Source organism: Benincasa hispida, unplaced genomic scaffold (genome assembly GCF_027475165.1).
Source record: "Benincasa hispida cultivar pf3 unplaced genomic scaffold, pf3_genome.v1.1 HicScf26, whole genome shotgun sequence".
Taxonomy (NCBI): Eukaryota; Viridiplantae; Streptophyta; class Magnoliopsida; order Cucurbitales; family Cucurbitaceae; genus Benincasa; species Benincasa hispida.
The window spans coordinates 18277-28448 of NW_028326338.1; the positions used below are offsets into that span (position 1 = coordinate 18277).

Below are 10172 nucleotides of genomic sequence, written 5' to 3' on the forward strand. Positions count from 1 at the left end.
TGTGGATGTTTTTGTGTGTTTTTTGATGTTCGGGAGGTTTCATGTTTGTCGTGGGGGGTGGGTAGAGTTTAATTATACTCGTTTTGTCGTTGAACTTGGAGTTCTTGTGTGTTTATGAATGATTATGAAGTTCTAATGTGTTGTGGGGTTGGGTTGAGATTGGTTTAAACCATTTTGGGGAGAAAGTTTGAATTTTATGTGTGTTCGTTCTTGTTTATGAAATTTGTGTTTTTGTGTGTTTTTTGATGTTCGGGAGGTTTCATGTTTGTTGTGGGGGGTGGGTAGAGTTTGATTATACTCGTTTTGTCGTTAAACTTGGAGTTCTTGTATGTTTATGAATGTTTATGAAGTTCTAACGTGTTTGTGGATGTTTTGTTTATGAAGTTTGATCGTGTTGTGTATGTTTAAAAATGATGACATTTCAATGTTTTTGTTTTATTGTAGAATGTTGTTCGGTGATGAGGTTGGACGATTGTTCAAGATGCTGTGTTCCAAACGTGTTCTAGACGTTGTTTTCATTTTATTTCTTCTATGTATTTGTGAAAACAAATTTCTTTTATTTAGTATCGCCTTTGTTTTATTCTAGGATATTGTAATTTTTGATTTATTTGTTATAGTATGGACTTCGTTTTCGTTGTTTTATTTATTATGTGAATCTATTTAGTTGGTTAATTATGTTTTACAGGTTATTCAGATCAAATTTAAAAAAATTACAAACTATAAATTAAAAATATTTAAAAGACAATTTTCAACTAATGAAAGAACTCCTCACACATATTGTACTGCGTCCACGCATAATTTGTCCTTTTATTTTACTTCTTACACATACATACATGTGTGTATACATACATACACATGTGTGCACACATACATATATATAGTGTATATATATAATCCTGATATTTTGAATAATTTTTCACCTTTAAAATTTGGTAATGATTTTATTTAATTCTTACCAGGTTAAATGTTGCACAGTTATGCATTATATGAGAATCTTTAAATTCATTAATTTTTATCAATTTATATCCTTATAGTTTTGGTGTTGTGTTTGTTGTGCCCCCATTAAATTTGTAAGAAAAAATTGTAGCACTTGGTCAAGTTTGAGATAAAAATTATCCTAAATTTTAGGAATTCAGTTTTCCCATAAACAATATTATTTGATCAATTTTGGCTAGCTAGTATAGCCAGTGGAATGACAACAATGAAATAATCAATACTATTATGTCAATTTTGATATGTTAGGCCTGATTTGATAATCATTTTATTTTTTATTTTTGTTTTTGAAAATTAAACTTATTCATATTTCTTACCATGATTTGCATCTTTCTTAATTATAATAGTTAAATTCTTAGCCAAATTCAAAAAACAAAAACAACTTTTTGAAAGCTACTTTTTTTAGTTCTTAAAATTTGGCTTTTTATTTTTAAACAATTGATGAAAAGTAGATAACAAAAGAAGAAATTTAAGAGTGAACGTAGTATCCATAGATTTAATTTTAAAAAACAAAAAAAATAAAATGATTACCAAATGAAGTAACTTTTGAGGAGGGAAACATAGATGAAAACCCACCAAGAATATATATGTACATTATAAAAAACTGACTTTATTTTGTTTGTCAAATCTTTACATCAATATTAGTGACAAAATGTTTTTGTAACATTGGAGCCTTTAGCTGCCATGATATCAAAATAGAGTGATCATAAAGCCTATACTAGCATGATTAAAGAAATTTTTAAAAAGTTGATAATTGTTATTTGTATCAACATGTTAAACCTTTTTTTTTTAAAAAAAAAAAAAAAAAATAGCTCATTCATAAGAATTTTGTATTGGGAACACCAAAATAGGTTGCAAGGATTCATGACAACTTTCAATTTTGAAAAAGTCAAATAAACGATACCTTTCAATTTTTCTTCCTTGTCATAAAGTTAAAACTTTGTGTGTATTTTGATTTTCACATTTTATTTCCTGATAAAATGTTTCTAATTCTAGTTCAAATAATATCAAGTCTAGTGCACATTTTATTTAGTTTATGTACCGTGCAAAAGCAAGAGTTTTGATTTAGTCGTCACTTTGTTTCATTAAGTCTAGTTCACAGGTTTTAATTTTTGATTTAGTGGTCAATTTATTTCCGATGGTAATTTTGCGAGGTTTTAGGTCAAAGTGAAATTTATTTTTGAAAATAAATGTTATCTAAAACGCAACAAAATAAATGTTACATAACATCAAAGATAAACATAGAAAACTAGAACTAGAACAAAACACAAAGCTTTGGTAACCCAGTTTGGTGTAGTACCACCTATGTTTCAGGAGCAGTGTGCCTGTGGAGAGATATTTTCACTAATATAAAGTCAAGCAATTGCAACAATATGTTTATCTATAAATAAACGACAATTACAGTGACACTCAAATAGCCAACTTAGCGAATGATCCACCTAAGTGTGAGATCTCCTCATTTGAATGTATTTAGGTTCCCTCTAACTATGAGATCTCCTCACTTTCAATGTATTTAGGCTCCTCCTAAGTATAAGAATATTAGTGAACATTCACTTAGGCCTCCTAAGTACGGGACTTCCTTTCAACTTCTATCTTTCCACCCTCAAATGAAGACCACTTCACTTCATGAACTTAAGCTCCCCCAAGCCTTCTCAAGTAGTGATGTCTTAGGCTCTCCTTAAGACCAAGCATGCTTCAACAACAATCAAAAGCACAACTTCAAGATCAAAATAATTCTGAATCACAATCATTGAGATTGGCATATACCACGACCACCATAAGATGAAAAGCTTCAAACAAAATGTTCAAAAGCGCCAACTCTAGCAAGACATCATCTTGGATTTAAATAGACACAGTGGAAATAGGAAAACACCCCTATTCAAAATCTACAAAGCATAAACAAGGAAAGAATCCAAAAAAATAAATTTGTAGAATTTGCTATATAAGAAAAAAATAAAGTTTGTAGAATCAGCATTCTGAAAGAAATTCTATGAGACAATTTTTGTGGCATCATCAAAACAGCCTAAAAAACAAACTCAAGCATCCTTAAACGAATACAACCAATTTCATAATCTCTAACAAACTCCTCCTTTGGCTATTATTTTTTAAGGCAAGATAATTGAACACAAACACAACCAGCAAGTTAAAAACATAGAACCAGACAAAAAAAAATCATAAGAGATGCAGAAAACCAATAACCACACAACCTAAAGACTATCTTATCAAAGTAGAGATAACAACAAGACAGAGGCAGAACTATTCTTCCCCTTTGTCTATCTTAGAAAAACAACCAAAACAGTTTAAACCACCAGGACCACTATCCATTCCACCAATAGTAAAGGCAATTTCAGTTGTAGTAGCAGACAAACACATCACTTGAAATAAAACATCCACCTTAGCTTTTCGTTCAATACACTGGTGAATTTGAAGAGACACTTCCCATAATTCAAAGGTCAATAATTGCATAATTCGTTTACTAAATAAAACAGTCATAATGGATTATTCTCCTTGAAATGTAATATCAATAGGCTGGTTTGAAATATTTTTTGTTGCCGCTACAAAGAACATGATATCCTTGAAACATATTGCAACTAAAGGTAAGAACATCAGGAGTAAGACCTATACACTCGTCAACAATAACCAAAACAGACTTTTGAGCCAACAAAATCCCACAAATCAAATGAAGATAGCAGGTGAGCAACTTGATGACATGAGAACTAATAAGACACATAACTTGAAGGATGACATATTTGACACTCAGCTCTGCTAACAACAACTTGCTAGTTTTAGGCCAAGCCTGTCTCACTCTACCTATCAATTCTATCACAAGATCCCTCATGGTGGGTCTTTGTGTAGGAGCATTGTCTACACCAGCTCTTTTAAGAAATTTATTAATAAGAGCATCAAGGAACACAAAATAGAGCTCCCTCACATGAACTCTCCTGAAATTTGGACTATCAAAATCATCAAACCCATTTGGAAAATTCACAAAGAAATCTTGAACAAGTTTCAGATAGTTAGGATCAATATTCAATACAGTCTTTATCAAACCCGGTTTGACGATTAATTTCACAAACTCTAAGCAATCTTGAGCTCTATCAGTGAGCTCCTGCTCAACGCTAATTTTTCTTCTAACTACATATTTCCATGACCTACCACTTGCCTCGTTGTGAAGGGGCATTCCATTAAGAGGCACAGAGGGAATAGAAAGAGAAGGATTCTTTTTACTTCGTGCACAATAATTATCTTCCTCAGAGGTTAAGTCTTCGACTACATCTTTAGCAGAAACAGATGTATCACTGTCAGAGACAAAAATATTTTTCTTAGATGAACGAGAGGAACCTTCAAGACTTGAGGCATTAACATCCTCAATTTACAATTTTTTTTTCTTTATACTTAAAACACTCAGAATAATATCATCATCAGAACTCATCTCCTTAGAGTTCCTTTTGAAAGAATGAAATTCCATAGCGGAAGCGTGTGAATACATTTGCCAGTATAATTCATTTTAGAAATGTGCGAAAAATAGAGAAATCATACATAGGATAAAGATATATACTTACAATATGCTTTTAAGGAAAATAGAAGAATACCTCTTGAAGACCATCTTCAACACAGTCTTCTTCCATTTCACAAACTCATGAACACCATATCTTCTTCCCAAACTCACGAATGAACATGAACCTATAGCAACACACCACCACTCGATTTTCTTGTTATTGTCCGAACAAGGATCAAGGATTGTGGGATCCTTAATTTGATAAGAAGAGTTCTTATGAGAGAGAGCTTTGGTGTGAGGGAGAAAAGAATTTTTTGTAGAGAGAAACTCTCTTTTTCTATGATATTTATCAATGAACAATATGACAAAAAAAAAAAATTCCATCTCTTTTCACGAATGAAGATGAAGTGGTTGGATAGGGGAGTACTACTTCACAAATAGGGTTGGCAAAAATCCCCGTAGGGTCGGGTCCCCGCCTCGATTGGGGCAAAAAATCTCCAATTTGACTGGGGATGGGGTCAAACCGGGGATCCTTATGAACGAATCAGGATCACTTCGTTTGTAGCATCTTTACAACAACGTGTAACAACTACAGAGTGAGCAACATTCGATAGTGTTACCAGAATAAGGTACCCAATCTTAATCGTATGCTATAGCTTATTTTAACTATTTAAGTGAACCTAATCCACTTTTATATCTCCACATAAAGTTTAAGTATTCATATAATAGCCATGGATCTTAGTTTAGGATTTAGACTTTATAAGTGCAATTTATAGATTCAATAACAACTTTATTGAAATAATGTCGAATAACATCTTTTATTGATAATAGAATATGTTTAACTTTATAAACTACGAGTTTTAGGACATACAACCCAACAATTTTTTAGTCTGATCTTATGCAAACTCATTGCACAAGACGCCCACACTCCTCATGTCACCACATGAACGAATTAGGATCACTTCGTTTGTAACACTTTACAACTTCTTGTAACAACTACAAAGTGGGTCGCATCCAATAGCGTTAACAGAATAAGACACCCAGCCTTATTCCTATGCTTTAGATCATTTTGACTATTTACTCAAACCTGATCCACTCTTATGTCTCCACATAAAGTTTAAGTACTCATGTAATAGTCATGGATCTTTTAATTTATTGTATTTATTTCTAAAACGAAATAAACAGTCCATATATTCAATAACAACTTTATCGATTTACAGAATTAATTTATTATTTACAAACCACGAGTTTTAGGACATAAAACCCAACAAAAAGGTGTGCTTAATTTTCATGGAGGCCAAGGGAGGCCTTGTTCTCTTCTTCTCCCTTTGTGTTTTCAGTATCACTAGGCTAGGTTTTAGTTTAATTTTGGATTGTAAGCATGGATTAGGTCGTTTTCTCACGAATTTTTCTATGAATTTTTTAGGAAAATTTAATCTAGTTTCTTGGATCAAGAATTCAATGTTAAATTCTTGAGTTTTCTACTTCCAATTGATGTTTTGCAATTCTAAATTGTGCATTCTTTGAATTTTCTTGATTTTTTGAACGCATGATTTTGAGATTGTCTGTTCACGAATAATCGTGCATGCTAATTGATTCTTAGTTCATCACAATTTTGCATGAATATCTTGTCAAATTTATTTTTGCATAAGAATGTCTTGCTAAGGTCTCTTAAGTAGGTGATAACTTGTAGAAATATAAGTTATTATAGCTTTTTTCTTAGAATAATAAAGGAAGGAAAGAAGATTATGCCTCAATCATGCTTAAAATTCATGCTAAATATCAAACTTACGCTAAAGCATCTCAAAAGCACCCTCTAACCGCATATCATGAGCATATTGCACCAAGAGTATTTATTTTGCAGGTGATCATAGGAGACGTGCATGCGTTGATCTTTCAAAGAACAAACAAACGATCACATGCCTCGAGATCTCTGAAACTGTACCAACGGATTTTTGATCGAGCTTCCAGAACATTGACCATGTTTGAAGTGCTGACATTCACACCTACCACGTCAGATGATGACGATTGATCAGAGTGGGAATCCCAACAAGGAACAATGCATGGTTTTATAAATAGAGTCTTGATGCCAAGAAGAAGGCATCCGATCTTTAGAAAATTTATGATCTAGAAATTCTATGATTTACGAGAGAGAAATCCAACTCCATCTTTCTCACCCCTATTCATCATTGGACCCTCACCGAAGCAAGAGTACGAGAGGGTCTTCTCCATCCCGCTCAACCATCCCAACATCAGCAGCCTAGACATTCACCTGTTGAGAGCAAAAAAATGCTACCAATAACCTCTTCACCTTATTCTTTTATCATTTTGTGTTGTACTGCATTATAGTTTAAGAAATTATTCACCTGTATTCAACAACTATATCTCTATCTTAATATTATCACGTCTTCATTCGCCATTTCCTATATCTTCGCTTTCATTTTAACCTTTGCCATGAGTCACTAATCTCAACGGGGTAAAGGGGAAGGTTAATATCATGAGCTAAGCAGAATCTGAGGAAGTTGTCCTATTTGTTTAATGTATAGTTATTTAAATGCTGGCCTATAAACACTCATAGAGACAAGTAGCTATAACTAGCCTCCTGAGAAGAAGAAAAAAAAAGATAGAAAAAAAAAACAGAAAAAAGGGAAAAATAAAAAGAAGAAACAAAGAAATAATGAGAAGGAAAGCAGTTGCAGAACTCATTAAACAAAGCAAGAAGTATTTCTGGAGATAAAAATAACCTTGTGCTCATAACAACTTTAGTGTATTGGCCATCAAAAGGTGTGCGATAATTGGAAGTTGCAAGCCAGGATAAGTTCATGCGATAATGCTTGGTGATGTGGTATGAATCTTCTCCCCCACCCTAACTTTTCCATACATTTTACCTTCACGTTAAGGCCGTTGTTTTCTACAGTATCTCTTTACGATTATCTCTCACGAGCATCTTTGCCAGTTTAGAACCAAGTTAATCGCATGTTTTTTACCTCATTCTTATAAATTTGTAACTATGCTGCATACTCACACTTATCTGTCTCGATTGGTATAAATCACCGTGTTTGACCTTAGGATACCCTAAGAAACTCGTAATCAGGTTACATTTGGCCTGACAATGAGAAAACTTGTGATCGACGCATCTCACTACACTTAGACGCAGAATATTAATAACACAAATACACCTTAGTGTGGACCAAAATCAATACATATTTTCAGTGCAAAAAGATTTTGGCGGCACTACCAAGGATTTGGCAACTAATTGAGTCTTTATTTTTTTGTGAATTCTATAGGCACCCTTTCTCTTTTTGGAGTACTGTAAGCTTAAGCGATAGATTGCAGACAATATATGAGTATGGGAATAGAATCCAAGCTTAATGTTGACCCTGCAATAGAAAGAACTTTTAGTCACATAGTAAGGCAGAATCGTAGTCGGCGTAGAAGAAATATGGCTAACAACAACAACAACAATCAGAACAATCTGACGGAAGCAAATGGTATGTTCAGACATCAACTGCTAGATCCTATTCTCCTTATTGTTGATCACAATATTCCTATAAGAAATTATGAGACCCTAAATCTCAATGATTTCTTGCCTGGCATCATGAGGCCAACCGTTGATGAGAATGTAAGGTTTGAGATCAAACCACTAATGCTGCAAATGGTCTAGAACGCTAGATAGTTTAGAGAATTACAGGGTAAAGATCCACATGCCTATCTTACAAGCTTCGTGGAGATGTGCAATACATTCTCCATTCTAGGCATGACACTAGAAGGGATCCATTTATCTCTATTCCCTTATACTCTCTGAAACGAGGCCAAGAAATGAGCCTATTCCCTTGAGCTGAATGAGATAGTATCTTGGGATTTGTTGATTGAATGTTTTATGAAGAAGTTTTTCCCTTCAGCTGTTAACACAAGGAGACGACATGATATTCTAAATTTTGAGCAGGGAAATGTGGAAACCTTAAGCATCGCATGGGCCTGATTCTGATGTCTTTTAAAGAATTACCCATATATTGGTATTCCTGACTATATTTTGATGGAAACATTTTACAATGGGCTGAATAGAGCCACATAGGCGATTGTAGATGCCTCCGCAACTGGAGGATTCATGGACAAGACCTACACAGAGCCGAAGGTGATTTTAGATCTTATTTCAGGAATACGGATGACTGGGTTGATGATAGCTATGGAAGCTGGAACGCTGAAAAAAGGAAACGGAGGGGGCAATAGTACCAACAGATGTGGTAAGCTCATTAGCCACCCAAATGTGTACTTAACTTCTTTTATATGGACCATGGCAATCAATCAAGGAGCTTTGAACAAAAATGTTGCACACTTGAAGACAATGACACAAGTTGCGGCAATGAGCTGCATACAATGTGGGGAGCCTCACTCTGTTGAAGCTTGTTTGCATGACGCATAGACAGTCTACTCTATCCATAACAACCCGTTCAATAATACCTATAATCCGAGTTGTAGAAATCATCCCAATTTTTCTTGGGGAGGGAATCAAGATCAGACTGGGCAGAAGAACTTGCATCTGCAGCAGCAGGCGCATAGGGGGAATCCTCCTGGATTCAACCAGCATCCTCAAGGACATCAACAACACCAGAACTGTCATCAATTCAATCATAACCACACATCCAGTTCCAATGCATCATCATCCTTAGAAGCACTCCTCAAGGAGTATATTTAGAAAAAATGACAAATTAATTCAATTGCAAGCCTCTACGATACATAATTTATATCACACCCCCTCCCAGCTTACCCTCTAAAACTGAAAGAGAACATGACGGCAGTAGTTACCGACCTAGGTACCAGCACTTATTGCCCAACTTAAGGTTTGAGATCAAACCATTAATGCTACAAGTGGTCCAGAACGCCAGACAATTTAGAGGATTATAGGGTGAAGATCCACTTACAAGCTTCATGAAGATGTGCAATGCATTCTCCATTCTAGGCATAACACCAGAAGGGATCCGTTTATCTCTATTCCCTTACACTCTCCAAGACGAGGCCAAGAAATGGGCCTATTGCCTTGAGCCGAATGAGATAATATCTTGGATCTGTTGATTGAACGTTTTATGAAGAAGATTTTCCCTTCAGCTGTTAACACAAGGAGGCGGTAGGATATTCTATATTTTGAGTAGGGAGATACGGAAACCTTGAGCACCGCATGTGTCTGATTCCGACGTCTTTTAAAGAATTACCCATATATTGGTATTCCTGACTGTACTCGGATGAAAACATTTTACAATGGATTGAATAGAGCCACATAGGCAGTTGTGGATGCCTTTACAATAGAAGGATTCATGGATAAGACCTACACAGAGGCGAAAGTGGTTTTAGATCGTATTTCAGGAATACGGATGACTGGGTTGATGACGGCTATGGATGCTGGAATGTTGAAAAAAGGAAACGGAAGGTGCAATAGTACTAGCAGGTGTAGTAAGCTCATTAGCCACCCAAATGGCTATTGTAACTTCTTTTCTATAGACCATGGAAATCAATCAAGGTGCTTTGAACAAAAATGTTGTGCACTTGAACACAATGACATAAGTTAGAGCAGTAAGCTGCATACAATGTGAAGGAGCTCCACTTTGTTGAAGCTTGTCTGCATGACGCATAGAAAACTTGCTCTATCCAAAACAACCCGTTCAGTAATACCTATAATCCGAGT

General features: G+C 34.7%; 1 long non-coding RNA gene across 1 annotated transcript; it reads right to left on the reverse strand.

Annotated features, from left to right (window-relative positions):
- Nucleotides 1–2301: 2301 nt before the first annotated feature.
- On the reverse strand, nt 2302–4846 carry LOC120067652 (uncharacterized). Its single transcript, XR_016527047.1, has 2 exons — nt 4587–4846; nt 2302–2686 (listed from the first exon to the last, which is right to left on the reverse strand). It is a non-coding gene; the product is annotated as an uncharacterized LOC120067652 (long non-coding RNA).
- Between the last annotated feature and the right edge of the window lie 5326 nt (nt 4847–10172).